This window comes from Fukomys damarensis, unplaced genomic scaffold (assembly GCF_012274545.1).
Source record: "Fukomys damarensis isolate Sample0158 unplaced genomic scaffold, DMR_v1.0_HiC HiC_scaffold_33, whole genome shotgun sequence".
Taxonomy (NCBI): domain Eukaryota; kingdom Metazoa; phylum Chordata; class Mammalia; order Rodentia; family Bathyergidae; genus Fukomys; species Fukomys damarensis.
Window position 1 is genome coordinate 47114652 of NW_022900945.1, and position 11940 is coordinate 47126591.

Genomic DNA, 11940 nt, shown 5'->3' on the forward strand with positions numbered 1-11940 from the left:
TATATATATATATATATATATAAAGACTAATAATAGTATGTTATGCATCAATAGCATCAACAGCTTTTCCAGGTTCTGCAGTCATCTGAACAAAATTATAGACATTCAGCACATTCCATTAAAAAAAATCCAAAAAAACCAAAAAAAAGAATAATATCCAGAGAACAGCAAAGTTCTGTTGCTGCTGTGGTACCTGGCACCATTTTTTCTATTAGCCTCTTAATCATCATCTGGAAAGAGAACATTCTAGAGTAATATTATTAAATGTAGCTCTGATAAAGCATAGTCCCTACTATGTATCATAAAGCAGGTACTAGATATTTTACATTCATAGAGGTATGATACAGTACTGTCCTACATCAATAATACTAGATTCAGTTTTGGTTTGAAATTTACTTTGTCTACAAATAAGATTGCTACCCCTGCTTTTTTCTGGGCTCCTGTCTCATGAAGAATTGTTTTCTATATTTTCACTTTCAGTCTATGGGCTTCTTTTTGCACTAGGTGTGTTTCTTGTATACAACATATGGTTGGATTTTGCTTCTTATTCCATTTTGACAGTCTATTTCTCTTGATTGGTGAGTTGAGACATTGCTGGTTATAACTGATATGTACTGACTTATTATTGACATGTTATTGGCCTTTTGTTGACTCTTTTTACTTTTTCACCTTCTCCTTTTAATTTCTTGCCTTGCCTATTTGATTTGCTCTATTGGGCCTCATGGTGTTGTTGCCTTCATTGTCTTTTTCTAGGACCTTGTTTAGAATTGCTTGTAGTGCTGGTTTGGTATTCATGTAGTTTCTCAGGTGTTCTTTGTCGTGGAAGTGTCTCATTTCCCCATCCATTTTGAAAGAGAGTTTTGCTGGATACATCAGTCTAGGTTGGAGGTTGTTCTCTTTTAGTACTTGAAATATCTCATTCCAGGCTCTCCTTGCCCCAAGGGTTTGTGTTGAAAAGTCTGCTGTGATTCTGATGGGCTTTCCTTTGTATGTGATTTGTTTCTTTTCTCTTACTGCTTGTAGTATTTTGTTGAAGAACAAAATTTGGGAGCTGATATTGTCCGATTTCAAGACACTATAGACAATGTGGAATTAATGAAAGAATAGGAAAATAGATCAATGGAACAGGAGAGGGAGCCCATAAAAAGCTCCATGTTAACTTAATCATCTTATCCTTGAAAAGGAATAAACACAATTTCATGGAGAAACCATGAACTTTTTATCTTTTCGGCAAATGGTACAGCTGGATATTTACATGCAATAAAGTAAATCTAACATGTCCTACACCATCACAAAAATTAATTGGAACAGATTGTAGAACTAAATTTAAAATGCAAAACCAAGCTGGGCTTGGTGGCTCAGGGATGTAATTTTAGCACTTCCAAGTCCAAGGCAGGAGGATTTCAAGTTCAAGGCCAAACTGGTCTCTCTAGTGAGTTCAAGAATGGATAAGAATAAACAGAAAGACCCTGACATAAAAACACCAAAACCGAAACAAATAAAAACAGGAAAAAATTTCACAAAATTACAAAACTTCTTGAAGATTATATAGGAGAAAGTGTAGATGATTTTGGGTTTGGAAATAATTTTTTACATACAACCTCAAAGGCAAGATCCATGAAAGCAAACAGTCATAAACTAGATTGTCTTAAAATAAAAATTGTGGCTCTGCAAAAGGCAGTCAAGAGAATGAGAAGACAAATATGGGCTGGGAGAAAGTTTGCTAAAGAAATAGCAATTACTCGACATATAAAAGAACTCTTTGAATTGAATAATAAGGACACAAACCACCAGATTTAAAATGAGCCAGAGATAGTAACAAACACCTCATAAAGATTTACTGATGGCAAATAATCATAAATATGCATATCAATCCAATGACAAGCAATGAAATTACAATAATAAATAATCTATCAACTAAAAGAAGCCCAGGACCTGATGGATTCACTGCTGAGTTCTACAAATATTTTAAGGATATTGTATTATCAATACAACCTACGCTCTTCAAAGAAATTAAAGGGATGCAGTGCTCCCAACTTCACTTATGAAAGCCAGTATTACCCTGATCCCCAAACTGGATAAAGATACAACTGAAAAATAAAACTATAAGGCAATCTCCTTGATGACCACAGATGCAAAAATCCTCAACAAGATATTAGCAAATAGAATGCAGTGTGTTATTAAAATATCATACATTATGATCAAGTAGGTTTCATCCCAGAGATTCAAGGATGGTTCAACATATTCATTCAATAACTATAATACATTACATAAACAGAATCAAGGTAAAAAAAAAACCATATGATCATATCAATAGGTGCACAAAAGGGTTTGACAAAACCCAACACGCTTTCATGATAAAAAATACTGAAGAAAACAGGTACAGAAGAACCAAACCTGAATGTGGTAAAAAGCTACATATGACAAATCAATAGCCAGCATCACACTAAACGGGGAAAAGCTAAAAGCATTCCCCCTAAAATTAGGAACAAGATAAGGATATTCACTATCACTTCTTATATTCAACATAGTACTTGAAACATTAGTCAGAGCCATTAGGCAAAATAAATAAATAAAAGTGATACAAAAGGGTGAAAGAACTCAAATCATCATTATTTGCAGATGACATGATACTCTATACAGAAGACCTAAAGAATTCCACCAAAAATTTGAATTAATAATGAATTTAAGCAGTGTAGCAGAATAAAAAATCAATACACAAGTCATTAGCATTTGTGTACATCAAGAATGAACAGGAGGAGAAGGAATTATAAAAAGTATACCATTCTAGTAACTTCAAGAAAAATGAAATACATAGGAATTAACCTAATCAAGGAAGTAAAAGACCTCTTAGAGGAAACTACAGTACTCTGAAGAAGGAAATTGAAGAGGACACCAGAAAATGGAAAGATATCCCTGTTCCTGGATAGGTAGAATCATTATAACCAAAATGGCCAGACTTCCAAAACTGTTATACAGATTCAGTGCAGTCCCAATCAAAATACCAACAGCATATATTACAGATCTAAAAACATCATAAAATTCATTGGGAACCAGAAGAGATCAAGAATAGCAAAAGCAATTTGGGGGCAACAAGAGGAAAACTAGAGACATAGCAGTACCTGATTTCTAGCTATCCTACAAAGCAATAGTGATAAAATAGGTATGTTACTAGAACACATGCATGGATCAATGGAACAGAATTGAGGACACAGAAGCTTCCCCTGACATATTCAGCTATTTGATCTTCAACAAAGATGTGATCTTCAACCAAAAGTTGAAGGAAAGACAGTCCATTCAACAAATGGTGCTGGGAACACTGGTTATCTGTTTGCAGAAGATTGAAACTGGACCCTGATTTCTCACCATATACTAAATTAAAATCAAAATAGATCAAAGAACTAAACATTAAAATAGAAACATTAAACCTTCTGGAAGATAAAATAGGTAACACACTTAAAAACATAGGTGTAGGAAATGATTTTCTAAACAGAACTCAATTGCACAAGAAAAAACAGCAAGAATCAACAGATGCGATTCCATCAGTCTAGAAATCTTCCATACCACAAAGAGCCAATCAGTAGAGTGAAGAGACAACCTACAGAATAGGAAAAATATTTTGCAGCTACTCCTCAGAGGAATAATATATAGAGTATACAAAGAACTCAAAATAATTAAACCACCTGAAATTAAAGATCCAGTCAAGAAACGGGCAAGAGAAATGAACAGATGCTTCACAGAAGAAGAAATACAATGGTCAACAAATATATGAAAAAATGCTTATTATTTCTGGCAGTAAGAGAAATATGAACTAAAACAACACTAAGATGCCACCTTACTCCAGAAGGAATGAAGAATCATGAAGAAATCAAACACTAAGAAATGTTGGCATGGCTGTGGTGAAAAAGGAATCCTCTTTCGTTGTGGGTGAGAATGTAAACTAGTGCAGTTATTATGGAAATAAGTATGGAGAATTCTCAAAGAACTGAAATGAGAAATTCCGTGTGGCCCAGTGACACCCCTGCTGGATATCTTCCCCAAAAAGCTTAAGACATCCTACTACAGGGCTACGAGCGTATCATTGTTTACAGCAGCACAGCTCACAACAGCTAAATTCTGTATACAGCTTGTATAGCCACCAACGGACGAATGGATAAAGAAAATGTGGTATCTGTATATAGTAGAATACTACTCTGCTGTGAAGAATGGCAGATTTGAGACAGTTGTAGGAAAATAAACCCAGCACACAAGCTTCAGTACCATTAGGTATTTCTCATTTGAGTGAGACGAAGTACAAAAAGAGGGAATAATAAAAGACAGCCAGAAAGGGAAAGGGGATGGATCCCCTGCAATAGGAAAGTGGTCCAACGGGAAAAGTGCAAAGGGTGAGGAGGAGAGGAAGGGAAATAAATAGAATAAAGATACGCCGTATAGGCACACCCATGTTTACAGCGGCACAGTTTGTAACAGCTAAAACTTGGAAACACCTCATATGTCCATCAACTGGAGACTGGAGAAAGGAAATGCAGTTTTTCTTTTTTGAGACAGGTCTCGCTATGTAGTTGAGACTGACCTGGAACTCACTATGTAGCCCAGGCTGGTCTTGAACTCACAGCAATCCTCCTGCCTCAGCCTCCTGCATGCTGGGATTACAGGCGTGCGCCACTATGCCCAGCAAGATGAGGTTTTTCTATAAAATGGCATCCTACTCAGCCATAAAGAACGAGAAGCTAGAGTCATTCATAGGAAAATGGATGCACATTGAGGCCATACTCTTAAGTGAAATAAATAAGACACACTTGTGTAAATACCGAATAGTTTCTCTGATGTGTAAAAGTGTAAATAAGATCCAAATTGTATAACTGATAATGTGAAATAGGAAGAAAAGGGCTAAAGGTGTAGGGGAAGTGGGGAGGGTATGGGAAAGGAAATAAGGGACGAGAAAAAAATGTGAGAAAAGGAAAAAATGGAAACAAGGTCTTTGTAATTAGGGGAGGGTGGAGGGGTTAAAGGGAGGGCAGGGGTAAGGGGAAAAAATGAGAACCCAGTCCTGTTATGTAAAGGTACAAGATCCCAATGATGAATGTAACTGTACTATATACTAAAAAGTACCAATAAATGCAATAAGATAAAAAGATATGTCATGTATGGATCATAATAATCCCCACTAATGTAAATATTATACGTTGTACCGTAAGCTAAGATTAATAATATCAACAAGAATGAGAAATGGGGTAGGGGAGTTGGAGGAAGCGGGAGGGAGGGGGAGGAAGGCGATTAAAGAAGCAGACACAAGCTGCCGTATGTTCACAGGACCGTTCCCCAAGATGACTGTGAATACCGCGAACCGCAAGCACATACTCACAAAATTCAACATTAAAAGACCGGTAACTAGCTATCAAACCGTGAAATGATGTGGAGGGGACAAACGCGTAGGACCTAACGGGAGGAACCCATCTGAAAAGGCTCTGCGCCATGTTATTCCAATTCCGTGACATTCTGGAAAAGGCAAAATCATGGAGACAGTAAAAGGACCAGGGCTTGCTAGGACTCAGGTGGGCGGGATGGATGGGGGGCCCACAGAGGATTCTTACGGTACTGAATACTCTGTGGTACCGAAATGGTGGACACTTGTCTGTGCCATTCGCTCAGACCAGTAGGGTGCATGACACCATAACCGCAAAATTGAACCTCGACATCCCCCGTGGACGCTGGCTGGTCATGATGAGTCAACATCGGATCATCTATTGGAGCAAACACATCATTCTGGAGGCCACATATGTGTGCAGGTGGGGGATGCATGGGAAATATCCATAACTCCTTTTGAATTTTGCTGAGAATCTGAACAATAAAGTCTATTTTACATAAAGAGTGCTCACTAAGGACTTAGCACCAAGAAAGAAAATGTGGTCACACCACGATATATCACCGTAAAACTTCAGAACACTATCACAGAGAAAAACGGGGAGGGAAGGCAGTGGGAGTTGAGGGCAAAGAGAGGACAAGAGAGGATAAAGAGTCAAGGATGCAGAATGCAAGGGATGGAGATGTAATTCAAAGGTCGAGCCCTCGCCTAGAGTGCTGGAGGGCCTAGTTTAATTCTAGTTTAACTCTCGCAAAAGCACAACCAAACAAGAGCAAATAAATAAATTCAAAAACCCGAGGGAGCTAAAGTGGAAAGACAATGGCGCTGGACTTCTCGACAGCTGTTCCCAAGCAAAAAGACAATGAAGTGATTTCTTGGACTTCTGAGCAATTTCCAGCCTAGTGCTCTAGACCAGGTGGGAGGTGGAAAGAAGAGCATTTGCAGGCGAGTATGGTTCTAAAACGACTTTCCTCTAATTGACTGCCTTTACAAGGGGGCTTCTAGAGGAATGTGCGCTGCCTGAATGCAGGTGTAAATCACAAGGGAGGATCTGGGGCAGCGCACGGCAAGCTTCGGGGTCAAGCAGTCCTGATGGGACGGAGCAAGAATCCAGAACAGTTGTTGGCGAAGGAGCACTTGGTAGAACACCAGATGTGTTGGAGCATACTGAGGAAGGATTTACACATCTGTCAGTGAGTGTGGGAATAAGTTGTGATAAGTACAAATGACACCACTCAACAAACAAAAGACAGTAATTAACTGGGAAAAATTAACTCGTTCTGGACAGCAAGTCATCGTACATACTAGCAGTACGCATCATTTACACTATTGTTAATAATATAAACACTGATTATTCATCTGCCCCAAACCACCACATTAAATAATTGGGGGATTAGAGAGGAAAAGGATAGAATCATGCCTAAAATGGAAAAGAAATACTACACAATCACATTATTAGGATGTAAATACCAAAATCATGTTTAAAAAGTTGAAAATAGTTCTCTCTGGAGAGTGAGAGATGTGGGAGGAGTTCAGAAAGGTATTTTTAGTAATGGGCTTCTGTTTGGAATCAGGACTTCCTCATGGGAAGAGAAAGAAGGACCTGGAATGTGCACACGGATAGGGGTAGCCTGGGGACCCAGCAAGGAGTGGGTGGGTCATCTGCAACCCGGGAAGAGAGGACTCACCAGGAACCAACATGCTCACACCTGAATTACAGACTGTCAGCCTTCAGACGCGTGAAGCAATAAATCCCCAAGTCACCTAAACTTGCCACAGCAGAAGCACTGTGCTTGACAGCCATTTGCAAATACAAAGTCACCAGTGCAGAGAGCAAAAGAAGAAATGGAAACTACTATAACCACCCGGCTTATCTCCTGTGGGCGTCCTTACGCCAACCGTAGGATTCTCACTTTATGCTTTTAAGGCAACTGCTCTTGACAATCCTCTGATTCAGGATGTGGTGTTCCAGGGTTGACTCTGGGCTTACATTGTTTCTTGAGTCATCACTAAGCCTCCACTTAAGTGCCTGATGTATGGTCCAGCTTCCCCCACCCGAGGCCCTCGGAAGTCCATTTGCATATTCTATTATTTTTCTGTGCTTTAAAAACAACCTGCCACTGTGGATTTAGCTCAGTGGTTCCGGCGCCTGCCTTGCAAGCACAAGGTCCTGAGTTCGATCCCCAGTACCAAAAAAAAAAAAAAAAAACACACAAAATCTTCCTTTGTTTTTCACCATTTGGGGCCAGGATTTTTGGTCAAGGTTTAAGACATATAGATAGATAGATAGATAGATAGATAGATAGATAGATAGATAGATAGATAACTTAAGAATCCAGTAGTCCCTGCAAGCTTGCATCTTAGTCCACTTTGTGCTCTTATTCCCCAGACGGGGCAATTAGTGAAGAACACAGATTTGCTTCCTCTCCTTCTATAGGCTGGGCAGTCCACGATCAAGTGTTGGCTCTAGTAAGGGCTATCACGATGCAAAAATCCCATGGCAAAATATAAAGTATGAGAGTGGGAGACGGGACAGTCGCATTTATCACTAACCCATCCTCCACAAACCCATTTGCGTGACAGCAACATTAGTCCATGCACAAGGGCAGAGCCCACATGCGCATTAAAGGTCCCGCCTCTCAGTACTGTTGCATTAAAGATTATTTCCAGGGTCAGGATTTAGCTCAGCACAAGGGCCTGAGTTTGATCCCCGGTACCAAAAAAAAAGATTATTTCCAACACATTTTAGAGAGTACAATCCCTCCCCCTCTCTACCTCCCGCTCTCTCTCTCCCTCTCTCCCTCTCTCTCTCTCTCTCTCTCTCTAGCATAGTGCTTATATTGGCCTACATGGGCTACCATAACAAGTCTAGGTAACATAAACAATAGAAACTTATTATTTCACATTTCTGGTTGCTAAGAGCCCAAGATCAAGGTGACAGCGCATTGATCTCTGTGCAGCTGCTCTTCCTGGCTTGCAGATGACCCTCTCCTCCCTGGGTCCTCAGGTGACCTTTATCCATGTGCACATTCCAGGTCCCTCTTCGTCTTCCCATAAGGAAGTCCAACTGAATTTGAGCCCCAACCTTATCACCCATTCAATTTTAAGTATTTTCTTGGAGGGCTTAACGCCAAATATGGTCATATTGACAACTCTGGTTTCAACATGAGCGGGGGGACACAGTTTAGTTCATAGTGGTATCTAAACATTGTCTAGTGTTCCTGAGCACAGCAAGACTCTGATGGGCCCCACACATGCTGTGCAAGCTTCACTGAAGCCTGAGTTATAGCTCTGCTGGCCATGAATTCAGGGTTGACGCATCAACAATATATCTCAAGTATGTCTTTAAGCAGAAACACACATAAAGCAAAGTTATATATTGATCACTTGATGAAGATGTTGTGATCAGAGACTCATAAGAACCTAACCCTGTATTTCTCATGGGAGCAATGTTTCAGTATTTCCTAACTCAATGTCTGCAGCAACTTTATAAACCAGAGCTAGTGTGAATAATGACAGTGGTCTGCACATTTTGTGTGTGTGTGTGTGTGTGTGTGTGTTTGTGCTGCTTGCAGAAGACCTTTCTTCACACCTTCTCCTCCATCATCAGCATGGCTGTACTGCAGCTAACAAACCACAGTGATGGCCCAGGGTAGGGTGTGTGTGCGTGTGTGACACAAACGAGTGTGTCACTGTTCCTCTGCTCTCCCCTAGCCCTTGATGTTTACAAGTTCATGTTCTGGCTCATAGGCTTCTCACTTCTATGTGAGAAACACCTTTTGTGTTCTGCAGTTTTTCTCTTTTTGTAGTGTTGTTTGCTGATTTTGGAGGAGTTAGCTTTGGAGGAAGAGGGCAGCAGTAAAATGGATTCATTCCTTATCAGAACTCAGCCAGGGAGGATATCAGAACTATGATGGAAGACCAACCAAGTGGAAACATCAGGTATGAAAAATACAATTAAAACAAAAGGGATGATTAGCAGGATCAATATAGTTGAAAAACAAACTAAGAAGCATTGTGAAGACTTAAGGCAGGAAAAATATAGAGATTGTGTTACAGAAGGAATCAGTAAGTGACACACAGAGAGGCAGCAGAATGGAAATAAAATAACAAATTTACTCAGCAATGAGGGTTGATCACACATAAATTGTGCCTGGATCGACAACACAATGGGTTACAACTCCTCCTTTTATAGGGTTTTACAGCCTTGACTTCATTTGGGTGGTTACATTTCATTCTCACAGTTCAAATCACAGTCAAAGGATAGTTAATTTTCAATCCAGATAAAATTCTTTGTAGCTAGGGGAGTTTACCTTTAAGATTCACCTAGTTATCTATTCTAGTGCGTAAGAAGGGGTGTTCAGAGTCAGGGGAGCAAATGTTAGCAATGAGTTCTTTCATCTCGACACTTTTGTGATCATGTGGCTCCATTCTCTTCAGAGCTCAAGGTCCTGCTGCATCCTGTTATCTCAGGGTGGGACCAAATGCCTCATTCAGCAATTAGTGCCTTTGGTGCCTATTAGTTCTGAGCTAAACAAAGCAAACTGCTGTCAGAGATAGCAGAAGCCATTTTACATTGTAACACTTTATAGGTTTTTGCTATTTATACAAGTTTTCTGTATCAATTTTTAAAAAAGAAGCTAGAGATATGAAGGATGAAAATACCAACATTCTGAAAAATGGGGATACCACAGAAAGAAGAAGAAAAAGAGGAGAAACCAAGTCCATGATGGGTTATCAAGTGGAGAAACAGAAAAGCCCAAAATGAGACATGTTTCTATTTACTAGAATCATTGCAGACTAAAAGCATGTTCCAAAATGTTTTCAGAGAGAAAAAGCAGCTCACATGCAAAAGAGTAAGAATTAGATTGACATTAGATTGTTCAAGAAGGTAAGTGTTATAGTTTAGAAATAAATGTCATTGCAACATGTCATGCATTCAGAGGTGGGCTTTGGGAAGTTTAGTCAGTCCTGGGGCTCCATAGCTGTGGCTTCGTTGGAGACTGATGGCTGCAGGAGAGGAGGAGGTGACCTGGGGGGCATATATTCTTGTCCCTGGCTTTTACTGTGTCCCAGAGACAGGAATGTGACTCTAAAACTCACTAAGACCACAAAGTGACATTTTAAAATTGTTATACATTAAATTTCTATCCAGCTAAACTGATCATAAAATGTGAGGAGACACTAAAAATATCCTGAATATAACAACCATATTTCCTGGCATACACAATGTCAGACTCTGTGCCACATGAAGACTTACTTTGAAAACCCCTGGGGAGAAATATTCAAATTAGAGGGAAATAAATTGAACACGTTCTACAGAAATATTAAGTTGAGGTGACTGAATAACTTAGAAAAATTAATTGTTATCTAAGAAAACAAAAGGGAAAGGAAAATAAAAGAAAAGCAATATTCATGAGAATTGAGAACTAGGGATGGTGATATGCCTGGCATGTGCAAGGGCCCTGTGTTCAATTCCCAGCACTAAAAACAAAACAGAAAGAACCCAGAACTAAAATTCTATCTAGAGGATATCAGTATTGTGTGCATGTGTGCGTAAGTGGTATTGTTAGGTGTTTTTAGGTGAGAAAGAAAGGAAAAAGAGAAAATATGTTAGAGTACTTAACACTGCTGGCAGAAAAATGGGAATTGGGGGTCAAATAACTAAACATTAAAACAGAAACATTAAATCTTCAGGAAGATAAAATAGGTAAAACACTGGCAGATATAGGTGCAGGAAATGATTTTCTAAACAGAACTCAGTCACACAAGAAATAACAGCAGGAAACAACAAATGGGATTCTATCAGGCTAAAAAGCTTCTGTACAATGAGACAATCCATCAGTACAGTGAAAAGACAACCTACAGAATGGGAAAAAAATTTCCAGCAACTCCTCAGACAGTGTACTGATATCTAGAATATGCAAAGAACTAAAAAAATTAAACCACCTGAAATTAAAGACCTCATCAAGAAAAGGGCAAGGAAATGAACAGGTGCATCACAGAGAAAGAAATATAAGTGGTTAACAAATATATGAAAAAATAGACAACACCTCTGGCCATTAGAGAATTGGAAACTGAAACGACGCTAAGATTCCACCTTACTCCAGTAAGAATGGCAATCACTAGGAAATCAAACAATAACAAACGCTGGCATAGCTGTGATGAAAAAGGAACCTTCCTGTATGGTTGGTGGGAATGTAAACTAGTACAACCATTATGGAGATAAGTATGGAGAGGTCTCAAAGAATTAAAATTAGAAATTTTATACAACCCAGCTACCCACCTGCTAGGTATCTTCCCCAAGGAGCTTAAACCATCATGCTACAGTAATACATGCATACCAATGTTTCTCACAACACAGTTCATAATAGCTAAATATTGGAGCAGCTTGTATGCCCATCAACAGATGACTGGATAAAGAAAGTGTGGTATCTATGTATAACGGAATATCACACAGCTATAAGGAATGACACATTTGAGATATCTGTGTGATCTGGAAAATATAATGTAGAGTGAAATAAACCAGACACACAAGCTTAAATACTGTATAGCATTCTTATTTGAGTGGGGCA